This window comes from Myotis nattereri (assembly GCF_964212035.1).
Source record: "Myotis nattereri genome assembly, chromosome: 16".
In the NCBI taxonomy this organism is placed as follows: Eukaryota; Metazoa; Chordata; class Mammalia; order Chiroptera; family Vespertilionidae; genus Myotis; species Myotis nattereri.
This window is the reverse complement of record NC_138091.1, coordinates 35,134,973-35,147,304: the sequence shown is the minus strand read 5'-3', so window position 1 is coordinate 35,147,304 and position 12,332 is coordinate 35,134,973. Positions and strand designations below refer to the sequence as shown.

Here is a 12,332-nt window from a genome sequence, read left to right as displayed (position 1 = left end):
ATTAGACATAGTGTGTAAACCCTTTATAATTTATTAAGATTTGAGCATAGAGGCTGATTTGGGTAAGATTTGGTTCTGTGAGACAGAGTCTTTGCATTGATTTAGGATACCTCAATTCAGACTGAAACTTTCCAGACTTGAGAGTGTTCACATTTTCATAGCTTAATTGTAAATCATCTTTCATTAGAAGATTTAAAGACAAGCTAAAGAACTAAATCTTTTCAGTCACCTTCCTAACTAGGAAAAGCCTTCATTTCAGAGGAGCCTTATGGTTCTTTCCAACGGGTGAGAACAAACAGTTTGATAATGTTCACATAGGACAAATACTATCACAAGGAAAACAACGTTTTCCTCCAAGAGTTAAATGTAAAATTAGGTGTCATTATAGGGCATTTGGAAGACGTTTGAGAGCAGTCTAGCCCCAGCAGGCCAAACCGCTCCACTGTAATGGGCAGCAAATCAAAACCAGAGTGGTAGGCTTGTTGTTCTCCTATTTGTTTTGCTTCATTCTGCTTGATTATTTTGGCAAAGTTAAGCTGAAACGGCAGTGCTCTGAAGTTCTGTGAATTTAAGCTTTTAATTAGGTAAAAGCGTCCTTTGCAGCTCTTGCTGAGTGCTCATTTTGTGTTTGAATGCTTTACTCCCTACACTGGTGTGCTTTGAAAGTTGTACTCTGAGCTGACTCTCTCCAGCAGTCACGAAAACCCTCATGGATCTTTTCCGAGTTATTTCCGCTTGGATGTTGTTGCTCTATAGGTGCCTAATGCATTTGAACATCTCTGGGATTTTCTGTACATTTGCACTGTTAAAGAAAAACTAAATTCTGCTTAAAGTTAACTCCGATGAAAGATTTTCCATTTTAAATTACTTTTAAATTTAAAAAATTTAATTAGCACTGCCTGTAAACGGTAGATTTTTCTCAGAAGAAATTATTTTCTACTTTACTGTTTCACTAATATTTTCTCAAATGTTGAACTGATTTGCACATGGTTTTATGTCTGTGGTTTTAGCTAAAAATGGAACATAGGAGAAAAATAATTATCAAAAAATGGTACAAGACTGGCTGTGTGGTTTTTTTTAAAGATAAAATTTAAAGTCTTTAAATTAATATATTTAATTTGGATTTTAAAAAACACCTTTAAATAATACTCTCCATACTAGGACTTTAAAAGATTAAAGTCTGCCTTATAAAGAGTTTATTTAAACAATGTAAGGATCATGAGGGAAAATTGATCAGAATCAACTAGGTTAAGTGTATGTGCAGAAACAAAGGTCACTTTTAGTGGTTTTGGCGTAGTTAAGAGAAATCTCTAAATTGGCTTTCTTCTGAAATAGGAAATCTATTGCTTATGATTTAGTAACCACACTTAGAGGACACTCCTGGCTTTCCATTAGAATCTAGTCTGCTTTGTACCTCGAATATAACACTTAACTACATTATAGAAAAAGCACCTTTATGAAAATGAATCCTAAATTATTTGTGTCAAAAAAAATGGTAAGGATGTTTAAAGAAAAAAAAATTGCTACCCATAGACAATCTTATCACACTTACTTATGTGAAACAGGTGTCTGGACTGATTTGAGGGCTTTGGTTTTATTTTTGTCAGTGTTTAATTCCCTGCCATGCAGATGAACTTCTTGTGGAGGGATTAATGTGATTAAGTGGCAAAGCAACAAACAAGGTTGTCTGGTGCGCATCTTCCCTCTTTAGCCGACTAATCACCTTTGGATTCTGGGCTTTGACAATGAGTGAATCCCTTACACATTTATCAGTCTAAGCATTTGATCTGCACGTGACCGCATTAGTTAAAGGGGAAGTCTAAGATAAAAGTTACAATTTGGATTTAGAAAGACATTTTCTAACCCTAAATTGGAAATGGGTTTCTCAGCTGATGTAAGCCTCTTTCCCCCTGCTTATGTTGACAATACAATCTGGCACAAGTACTTCAGCTTCAGTGGGAAGCACAGCACTGCTGCCAAGATTGAAAGCCTCAAGAAAGATAAACTAGTCAAGATCATACCTTCTCATAGCAATGAGGTTACTTTGAATGCAGAATCTTTTTTTTCTGAGAAGCAAAATGTTCACAGTGAAGGCTTGAGGCTTATAGAAACTCCTTCTGATACCAGTACTATAGTCAGCATATCTCTCACTTGTCCTTGACTTGACACACAATTTGAGGGATTGGAGGTGATTAATAGCTTACTCTCTCTACAGGGTGATGATTACCTCCCTGCAGGTACTATCATCCTAGCGTATTAGTGGTAGTAATGACTGGGATTTATGTAACACCGTCTTAAGGAAGATTGCAAAGTATTGTATGCTTATTATCTTTTCCCTTTGAGGTTCGTGCCAGAATTGTTATTTAGAACATTCTGGTGGGGAAACCGAAGCACTGTATGTAGGGGACTTGTCCTAGGTCCCACTGATAGGCAGTGACAGAAGCAAGGGTTAGACTCTTGATCTCCTGATTGCTAACCCATTATTTCTTCAACCCAATTGCTGCTTCCTCTTCATTTTCAAAATGAATAGGAACCATTAGCTTTCACATTTCACCCCAAGCATTGAAAACAACAAAATCTCCTGGCTGTATGAAAATACATTTGTGCACTAGCTTGAATTTGTATTTTAGCATATGGTTCTCTGCATATGGTTTGAGATTCCCTTTTAACAACAACAAAAATTATGACGGGATGACCTAACTATGAGTCTTCAAGCTGAGGCATGAGAGCTATTGATCTTTCTTTGTATAGAGCAGTGATGGCGAACCTTTTGAACTCGGCTTGTCAGCATTTTGAAAAACCCTAACTTAACTCTGGTGCCGTGTCACATATAGAAAAACAAAGAAAACCATAGTAAAACAAAGATTTATATTTTTGATATTTATTTTATATATTTAAATGCCATTTAACAAAGAAAAATCAACCAAAAAAATGAGTTCGCATGTCACCTCTGACACGCGTGTCATAGGTTCGCCATCACTGGTATAGAGTGACTAAATGCGCACGTTGCCTGTTGGGAACTTGCGTACATGGTGCCAGTGATAGTGTGAGCCTCCTCTGCATTTGGGGTTTCTGTTTTTCTTGTTTCGAACTTCCGTAGGCTTTTCTCCCTCATCAATCCCTGTACCAAATAACATGCTCACATGTGACCATAGATGCTGACTAAAAACTCTTTGGTAATTCTATTGGATTTCTTATACAAAATGGGTTATGCCTTTGGTACTGTATGCGTACAACCACACCCTCTAACACCTAGTTTCTTTTGACTGCCTTTCTTATGCTAAAAACACAATCTGATAAAGGGAAGAATTTGGTTTGACTCACATTTGGCTTGAAAACATGATGTTGATTAAGGACTCCACCTAGACATGTTTTGTAGACAGTTAAATAACTCTCACTTTGAAGTGATTATTTATTGTGCTCTTTATAAAGAGAAGGAAAAGGAAGAGAAGGGAAATTTAGATATATTCAGCATTCATTTTGTGCTGGTCTCTGTCATATACTTTTCATAAATGCTAACATATTCAAACCTCATAAAACCCCCATTTTAACACAGGAGAAAGTCAGAGAGGTTAAGTAACTTGAACAATAAACTAATAAATGGCAGAGCCCAAATTCAAACACTAGTGTGTCTGATATTTATTAGCCAAACTATACCTAGGGAAACCCTTGGGTCAGTTTAATAGCTATCAATGAATATCGTGGAAATAATGGAACTAAGGCTCCCTTAAAGGGAAAGCTGTATAAAGAGCCATAACCATGCGTATACTAAATATAATCACAAAAGAAATCTTCCTTAACCCTATAGTTTGTGACATTTGAGAAAAGCTTCTCACCAAACAAATAAACAAATAACCCTTTAAAAGTAATTGAACTGTTTAAAAATCTTTTGAGATAACTGTAAGGAAACCTGAGGGAAAATGTGTATCCTATGCTCAGTTGCTTGGCAAACTCAAACATCTTTTGGATTCAGACTTTGTGGAGGAGTCAATTGTAGGAGAATCTGGTGCTTTCAGTCAACATAGCATTTAGGTGGATTACGTAAAGGAAAAATTATCTGGAAAAGGGAATATTTCTATTGACCAGGTTGCATTTCTAAGCCCTCCATCTCAGATGAGCTCTTTTTTCTAGAGGCAAGGGTTAGACAGAAAGAAGCACTCTCTTCCCTTTCTAAAAGGATTTGAGCATAGACTGGGAGAATTTGGAGTACAGTTTATTCCAACTTGTAGCATCAATGCATTTAAATTGCATAAACATTAAATTTGCTGTGTAATTGTTTCTCAAAAACCCCCCACAAAAAACCACAGTAGTATTCAGGACGAATACAGACTCAGGCCAGCAGACAGTACTAGAATGCGGAGCACCTGGAGGTGAAGAAGTATTCCAGGAGGTTGGAGGAGACCTGGATTCTACCCTACTAGCATTTCTGTTTAGGCTCCAGTAACACAACTAGCCTTGTGCCTCTAAAAAGAATATCTGAACTCTGGGTAGGCTGTGGATTGCTGGTGCCTGGGTGACGTTTTACTGAATGTTTAATTCTAATGTTGAAGCTATTCATATTCTCAACAGTAGAGGTCCTCATTACCATAGTTCTTCAACAAAGGTGTTGAAAAATTATCCCATCCTTGAATTATTTGGCCTTCATGGCATTTGTGGAACTTAGTCATTTTATGGATACAATTGTCTATTAATAAATGAAAAAAATTTAGTCTTTATCTGATCTTGGCTTAAAATGTTACAGTCTTGTGTAATGCCACAATAATGAGTTAACTCAATAGTGGGATATCTGACATTGTCCTAACTCCTCTCAATTCCTTATTCTCCATAGCTAAGCAATCACTAAATCTTATCAGTTCTACCTCCTGTATATTGATTGTGCCATTTCCCATCTCTTTAGCCCCCATGGCCCTAGTTTAGGCCCTTAACTATTGTAACTGTCTTCTACCTAATCTATTTCCAATATTATCTCCTCCTAAACCATTCCCTGATTATTTTTAAAAATTACCTTTCTAAAATGCCATTTCTCTGCTTAATACTTTCAGTGGTTTATCATCATAACTCAATAAAGCCCAACTTTTAAAAAAATGTATTTTATTAATATTTTACAAGACGGATAGAGAGTTAGAAACATTAATGAGAGAGAAACATCCATCAGCTGCCTCCTGCACACCTCCTACTGGGGATGTGCCCGCAACCTAGGTACATGCCCTTGACCGGAATTGAACCTGGGACCTTTCAGTCCACAGGCCAACACTCTATCCACTGAGCCAAACCAGTCAGGGCAAACCCAACTTTTCTTAGCATCGCCTGCAAGTTCTTTTATAACCTTGTCTCTACCTCTTCAGCTTTATTGCTTCCTTCTCCCTTCACCACAGCCTTCAAATCTATGTTCCAATCAACACTGAACTAGAACTCTACATAGACACCAAACTATTTCAACCTTTCTGTTTTTAGATGCTGTTTTTCTTTCTAATATTACTATTAATTCTTTTGTCTTCCCTTGTTTGCCTGTCAAGCACTTAACTCTTTCTTCACAACCCAGATCTACTGTCTTCTGCTTCTTAAAACCTTTCCTGAACCCCAGGCAAGGTTAGCTATTACCCTCTTTGTGTCAATACTATACTGTGTATACTTTTCCACTAACATATTTCTAATATTAGATTAGATATTTCTTCTGCTAGACCCGTGCTCTGGGGGGAGAAGGGCAATTTTGCCTATCAGGGGACATTTAACAATGTTTGGAGATGGTTTGATTGTCACAGAAGGGTAGAAGCCCTAGTGGGTAGAAGCCAGAGATACTGCTAAACAGCCTATAACAAAGAATTATTCAGTCAGAAATGTCAATAATACCAAGGTTGAGGTTGATGGAGACTCAGATTTTGTGCCTGCCTGCTGGCTCTGTGGAGGAAGGACTCAGTAAAAGAACAATGGCCTCTGCCAGCACTTCCGTCTGGGAGAAAGCTGCCCCTCCAGCTCTCAAACTGAAGCCAGACAATTCACTTCCTCCTCATATGTCCCTGGGCCTTTTGAGCTGCTGCCCCAGCGCTGGAGCTCAGCAAATGAGTTAAAATCCATGGACCAAACAGAAGAATCCTGGACTAGCCCCTTTCCATCTCCACCTCCCAGTCCAAGAAGAAAAGGACATCAACGATGTCTTTCTTTTCCAGGATCTCTTGGAAACTGAGGTTCTAGAAGAGAGAGCCTCTGAAGAATGTGTTTTTCCTCTTGACAGAAAGAGCCCCAGGATCCAGTGCTAAAAAGTATCACATGTCAATGAAAGGCCTGGGAACCATGGCCTGTGAGAACCCCAACAAGATGAGAAAGTACAAGAAAATTGTCCTAGACCTGCTGGTGCATGGGTTGTATGATCCTGTGAGTTCTGAAGGCACCTGCATGAGCAGGAAGACTATGACCATCATCCTGGGCAAGATCCAGGGGAAAGGTTTGGGCTCTTCATAGACATCACTCTTCAGACCAGGACTCTACTAGATGCCAACAATGACAGCCTGAGACACTCAGCCTTTGTCTCACTTGGGCAATTGGCTGCTTTTGCTGGGTGGAAATGGAAGAAAATTTTCACCAATCATATTAAGCAAACTCAAAATTCCCTCCTAATCCATTTACAGGATAGAAATCTCCAGGTTGCCAAGGCTTGCAAAACCACGTTTCGGGCCTGTTCTCCCTATCTGAGACAAAGGAGGGAACACAGCTTCCAGAGTGAAGAAGGGCAAAAGAACCTCCAGCTCTGCCCGCAGCTGAGCCACTATCACCCAGTGCTTCTGCAGTACTTCTACACAAATAAAATCCTGTAAACACAGAGCCGCAGGGAAATGCTTCCACATGAGCACACTGCGGGAGCGGGAGCGCTGCTCGTTCCCCTCTCCAAACTCTTCAGACGCTTCTGCTTTCCTCTGGTGACTGTGATAGAAAAGGGGATGTCGGAAGAACAACTGATGGCAAAAATAATACTGCAGAATAGTATAATTATGTCCAAAGTAAATCTAAATTGCTTTCCCTATGTCAATGTCTCCCCATACAAATTTGACGAGAAGGTATGTCCTTTCTTTAAAACATTTAAAGTCTATGTCGATTCAGTGCTTCTTTCTCATTTTTTTCCTTAAGTTCAATGCTGTCACTTATCTTTCAGTTTTAATTTTATTTTAATTTCTGAGCCATAGGAGAATAACTATTACCTTAAGTATTTAAAAAATTTGTTATTGATACTTTGTCATTTGCTACTGATTCCTTTTCTTGGTAAGACCTATTTAAAGTTGGTCAAAATACCAAGAAGGTTGGAGGGGTATCTTTAGCTTCTCATAATCATCAATAGTCATTGTCTCCAAGATCATTCCAAACAAGAATTAATAAAGAGAAAAAATCTATAAAGCATGTGTTGAAAAACCTCAGGGTGATGGTAACATATGGAATAATAAGAAGTAACATTTATTGAGAACATTTATAATTTATTGAGTGCTAAGTGCTGTGCAAGTATTATTTAATACAACAACCCTATGAGAAAGGTACTGTTATTATCCTCATTTTATAGATAGAAAACTAAGTCACAGGGAAATTAAAGTAACTTGCCCAAGATGGCCCCAATAAACAATGGATCCAAAATTCAAACCCATATGATCTGATTTTTGGAGTCAACATTCAACCACCATGTGGCACTGCCTGTTATAGAATAATTGATTGATAGGTTAGAAATGTAAAAAAATAAATAAATAAATAGTACCAAGGTTGAGAAACTATGCCAGACTATAAACTTGTGCCTTTTTTCACTTGGGATCCTCAGAACTTAGAACAGTTCCAGACAGAAATTAGGCACAAAATAAATACTGGTTCAGTGAATGAAAATTCTGTAAGATTCTAAGATTCTTTGAGGAAATAGCCAGAGCTCAATTCAATCAAGTTGTAATTTGAAATTTATTTTAAAATTTCCTTCATAATGCATAGAAAGATGGGATTAAAATTGTGATCTGATTATACGCTACTTCCTTTGCCCAAAAAATTATAAGCCCCACTAGTGTGGCTCAGTGGTTGAGCGTCAACCTATGCACCAGGAGGTCATGGTTTGATTCCCCATGAGGGCACATGCCCAGGTTGCAGGCTGGATCCCCAGGAAGGGGGTTGCAGGAGGCAGCCAATTGATGATTATCTCTCATCATTGATGTTTCTGTCTCCCTCCCTCTCCTTTCCTCTCTGAAATCAATAAAAGCATATATTTTTTAAAAATTGTAAAATGTAAGAAAACATATATTAAAAAGAAGGAAAGGTTAACCAGATTACACATTTTGAAGAATCTCTGAAAGAAAATGCAAAGGATAAGAGGAAATAATCCAAGAAATAATAGAAGAAAGTTTTCTAGATCTAGAGGAAAATACAAGCTTTCCATTGAAAGGGCCTACATCAGAATACCAAGGGTAAGGTGAGGGAAAACAATCTACAAAGAAATAGATATCAAGTAGGCATTGTATGTTTCATTACTAAGGCTAGATGCCAAAAGATAATGAAACAATATCTCAATTTAATCTTGGATTGCCAGACCCAATGTGGTAAAGATGTCAGTTACCCTCAAATTGCCCAGAAGTTTAATGCAAACCCAGTCAAAATCCCACTAAGTATTTTCCATGGAAACTGGTCAGTTTCCATGGAAACTGATCAATTGTTTATTGAAGAGAAATTGAATGAGACCACAAGGGAACTATTTGATATGTGAGGGGGGTATAGCCTCGCCAGATATGAAAATATACTGTAAACCTATGATAATTAAGACATTGTGACATTTGTGCAAGAATAGACAATTAGATTAAGAGAACAAATACAGAGCTCAGAAACTGAAGCATTCATCCAAAGAAACTTAATTTATGATAAAAATGGCATTTCAAATGCGTGAGAAAATACTGCTGAGGTAATTACTGTCAATTTAGAAAAGTAAAATTAAAGAATATCACCATCTCACATAAAATACAAAACTAAATTCTAAATAGATTAAAAAGCTAAATATATAAAACATCACAAAAAGTATAAAAGATTAGTCTAAATTTGGTCTGTTGAAGTCCTTCCTAAGCGTGATGAAAATTTTAGAAGCCATAAAATAGATTGACAGTAAATAAAAAATTCTGTACAACTGAAAACACATCATTTTTTAAAATGATACAAAAGTAAGCTTTTATAAAATTGAACTGTGTACTCACCATATGTAAATTTTACCTCAGTTTTTTTATGAAAATGGAAAGAAAAATGGCAGGGAGAAAATATTTGCAACATATCTAATAAATAATGGGAACATTCAAAATATAAAGAGTAGTACAAAGCAATTAAAGAAATCATAGACCAAGAATAAAAAGGGCAATTGACAGAAAAATAAAAATGACCAATTAAGATTTGAAATGATGTTCAAATGCACAAGTAATCAGGAAAAGCAACAATGAGATACGGTCTTTTTGCTCATCTGATTGACTAAAATAAAGAAAAAGAGGTACTATCCACCACTGATGAATGTAAGCAATAGGCAGGCACTCACATGAATCATTGAGAACTGGTGGAGTTTGGAAGGTGATTTTAAGTTCTCATTAACCATTCTCATCAACCGATCACTTCAATTTCTTTTTATCCTAGATTAATATTTGTACCTGTATATGGTAAAATATGTATGAAGATGTTTATTGAAGCATTGTTTATAATAGCAAAAAACAAGAGAAATATAAATATTCATGGAGCTAAGTAGACTTTGGTTCTGTGGATTCATGAAATGCAATCTCATAAGAAGGATACATCAAACTCTTAATACTAGTTACATCTTGAAAAAGGAGTAGAACTGGGGATAGTAAAAGGAAGAAAGAACTATTCAATATTTATGTTATCTATTTACATATTTTTATAAAATTAATGAGACTATGTTTCTTGTATAAATAATTTAAAATTTACATAAATGTTTGCAGTGACGCTCTTATAAAAGCAATTATGTTTATTATAAAAAATTTAGAGACAGAAAATAAAATAAAGATTAGCCTGTAACCCCCCCAAAACACTATTAATATTTTTATATATACCTGCCAATTTTTTATTCACATATATGCATTTAAAAAATAAAAATGCTATTTTATATTGTGATCATCTGCCCTAACATAAAAATATTTATGTGCACTATTCCTTTTAAAAGGATATATATTCCTTCATTTGTTCAATAAATACTAGGGGCAAAATGGTGAGTAGAAGTAAAATGTATTTAATCAATCTTCTGTTGTATTTTTAATTTTTCCCAATATTTCTCAGTGTTTTATAACAAAATTCTTATTGTGATTATTTCCTGAGACTAGAATCCTAAATTGCTAGAAGTGTTGTTGCTAGATCAAACATCATGTGCATTTTCTAGGTCTTTGATAGGTATTTCCAAAAGCCTTTCAGTAAACTATTATTTAATACCTACCAGTAGCACATGAGAGTACCAGTTTCCTAGTGCCCTGGCCAATTGTAATTTTTAAAAATATGAATTTGATAAGTAAAGTCCTGCATTCTGTTTTTACATAAACTTATCGATTATTTGATTGTGAATAAATGAATATTACAAGATATTAACCCTTTGACAGTATGTTGCAAATACACATAAACATTTTAGCCCCAAGCCATAAAATGAGACTACTTTTGATTGCCTTTAGAGGTCTCAGTAATATTAGTTGCTTAAAAATGCTATTAAGCATGTATTATGTATTGTGTATATGTGTTTGTATATGCAATACATCATATACAAAAAATAACATTACCATCTTGGCTTGTGATTGATTCGCAAATCCCATTTAGAAAAATAACTATTTTCAATCAATTAATGATGTTTTAAAAATTAAAATATTTTCTGGAAAACTCCATTTTGGGGGAAAGCTTTCTCCATGAGAGATTAAAATCTGTCTTAGACTTTTACATGGATTAAGTTTTAAATTAGCATAGAAGAATAACAATATGAATCAATTTGATCAAAGAAAAAGTGTCACTAATTATTTAAACAAGACACTTATAACAGGGATTTAAAGGCAAAGAAGCGGATTTCCCTTGCATGTGGATCAAATCAGAAGTATCCCATAATTGACTCTTTACAAGACCCTGCTTCAGTATAATGGACTAGATATTAAAGCTCTAAGTATTTAAAGCTAGTTTCCGTCTTTCTCTAAATGGAGGCCCGCCACTAAGAGCTATTTTACAAGTCTGACACATTAGCTACATCACGGGGCAAGACACAGGCTCTGCTTCTAGGGTCCGGAATTTCAAGTGCTTTCAATAGTTAAATGGTGTGAAATGGGTAACATTGAACCTGTGAGAAGCAATGAGTGCCTAAAAAATAAATTCCAGATGGCAAGGTTGATGGAAAGGGATATAGATACTGTAATGGTTCTTTCAATGAATTAATTCCAAAAAGAGCTCATACTTCTTTTTTTTTTTTTTTTTTTTTTTTTTAGCCAGCTTACTATTTGTACATGACTTTGGGGTAGGGGACTAATTTTCTCCCTTCAGTATATTATTTAACATTGTTTGGAAACAAAGGAGGTTTTGTAAACTATTGCTGTCAGATCAAACACAGCGGTAGAATAAGAGGAGTCATATAAGTATTTTATAACTTTCTTAGAGCAGTAAAGTCAAAGGGTCAAGTCAAGACCACAGCTCTTCCTTACAGTGTAATGCTAAACTAAATAGCTAACTGCTTCCTACTTTATTCCCATTACAGAATGGAGGTTTCGGTGCCTACCACTAGAGTACATTACTCAGGAAACATAATGTGTTTTAATGTATCTAGGTGTTTTGATCTTACAGCATTGTGAGTAGTTCACATACAAAATAACTCTGAAGAAGCATTATAGTGTAGTGAAAAGGGGTTTAATGTTGGACTAGATGTGGATTCAAATCCCAAATTTGCTACCTAGTAAATTTGTGACCCGGTTCAGATTACTTAATGCCGGGGCCTGTTTTCTCATTTATAAAACGGAGATAATAATTATATTATTAGATGTGTTAGGAGGATTATGAAATTCAGGGTCTGAAAGCACTAAGAGTGGCTGAAAAATCATGGCTACTATTATTTTTTTTAAATATATTTTTATTGATTTCAGAGAGGAAGGGAGAGAGACAGAGAAATATCAATGATGAGAAACAATCATTGGTTGGCTGCCTCCTGCACGCCCCACATTGGGAATCGAGCCCACAACCAGGGCATGTGCCCTGACCAGGAATCCAACTGTGACCTGGTTCATAGGTTGATGCTCAATCACCGAGCCACACTGGTCGGGCTCGTGACTATTATTATTCATAGCAAATGCTTGTTGAAATAATTTTCTTGTAAT

General features: G+C 36.0%; 1 pseudogene across 1 annotated transcript; it reads left to right on the top strand.

Annotated features, from left to right (window-relative positions):
• The first annotated feature begins 1,876 nt into the window (after window positions 1–1,876).
• Window positions 1,877–6,812, top strand: LOC308531850 (protein maestro-like; annotated as a pseudogene). Its single transcript has 2 exons — window positions 1,877–2,038; window positions 6,103–6,812. The product of its transcript is annotated as a protein maestro-like (transcript).
• The last annotated feature ends 5,520 nt before the right edge of the window (window positions 6,813–12,332 follow it).